Source organism: Aplysia californica, unplaced genomic scaffold (genome assembly GCF_000002075.1).
Source record: "Aplysia californica isolate F4 #8 unplaced genomic scaffold, AplCal3.0 scaffold00100, whole genome shotgun sequence".
In the NCBI taxonomy this organism is placed as follows: domain Eukaryota; kingdom Metazoa; phylum Mollusca; class Gastropoda; order Aplysiida; family Aplysiidae; genus Aplysia; species Aplysia californica.
In genome coordinates this window covers 1,408,653-1,410,155 of record NW_004797370.1, presented here as the reverse complement: position 1 = coordinate 1,410,155, position 1,503 = coordinate 1,408,653, and positions in this window count along the sequence as shown.

Below are 1,503 nucleotides of genomic sequence, written 5' to 3'. Positions count from 1 at the left end.
CACTATTTTGGGCTAGTTCCGTTGTTTCTCTCTCACTTGCATTTCCTGTGCACTCTTTCTACTCAAACTGCACCCCCCCCCCTTAACCCCTTCCTCCTAGTTCCTTCAGATTTAGTAATTTCTATTTTCAGTATTCCACATCCTGCAACCACCACCCCCCCTCTCTCTCTCTCTCTCTCTCTCTCTCTCTCTCTCTCTCTCTCTCTCTCCCTATTAACAGACCTCCCCTATTAGGACTCAATTACTACTTTAGAAATTAAAAAGTACCAATAATTGGTGAGTTTTGAGTTCAATTTCAAATTACATGTTTGTATTTAGGTGTCTCTCAAAAAATGCCCCTGGTCATGTCGAGTAATGAGTCTAAAATTAACCTAAGACCTGAATATTTGCTTGTTAAATCAATTCAACTGAGAACAATTTATGATATTGGTTGCTTCGTGTCACTGAAGGTGGAACCTCTCCTTCAATAGGTTGCATTCATCTTTTTCTTGTCACACTAATACTAATATTGGAATAATGGAAGTTTTAATTGGTCAAAAATACACAACCATTTGAAGAACATCTCCTAGAAGGATAAAAAAATGTCCTTTCTTTATAACATGCTACAATTTGTTTCTTCTACTGTTTGGCTTATTTTGATAGAATGCGGTGAATCCAAAGATACGCTTATACCAGTATTTGATATTTTAAATGCTCCAACAGGAAGTCATTGTTAATATTATTGACCCAGGAAAGATCTTTGTTTTGCAAATATTTCGTCTACAAGAAATGCATAGTATCAAAGTTGTAAAAAAGTGAACATTTTTAACTCATAATTTTGCAGACAGATTTTTGTAAATGTTTGTCCATCCTTTTAATCAGTAGTAAGAAAAGTTGATGTTTGGAAAATCTGTATGTGTCAAATACATGAACAGATTTTCTCTATAGAGATATAGAACATAATACTCAATCAAAAACCAATATGGGGGCTTTCTTGACCTAGAGGTTAGGGTGTTGGCCGCTCATTCGAGTCCGGGTAGCGACCAAAAAAATTATTCTCTAAAATTGTCTCGTTTCACCTCATTGCCTGCTCTCTAGCAATGTTCTATCGTCTGCCTTCGTCTCCTCTTTCTGCCCCACCCCCTCACCTCCTTTGCCCCCTTCTCTGGGCTTCTGACTCTTTCTGCAGCCTTTCTACTGCTTCTCCCTGGCTCCTTCTTACTGTCTTTCAGCCACACCCCTGCACCTAGCCTTCTCGGACAAGGGCGAAAAATCTTGGAAGGCCCGTGTGCAAGTTGCGAACGTTAAAGATCCCTTGGTGGTTCACAATCGATAAGAGTAGGCTTTGACCGCCACCGGGGCAAATTTCAAAATTTCCTACCAGCTGAAAAAGTTTTAACGTGTCCCGCTTGCTCATATAACCTTATGCAGTTGTGAGCGCCGTAAAACACTTTTTACAAAAAAAACCCCAACCCCCAATATATTGCCTTTTGTTATTGTCGATGGGTGAGGGGTGTCAATGAC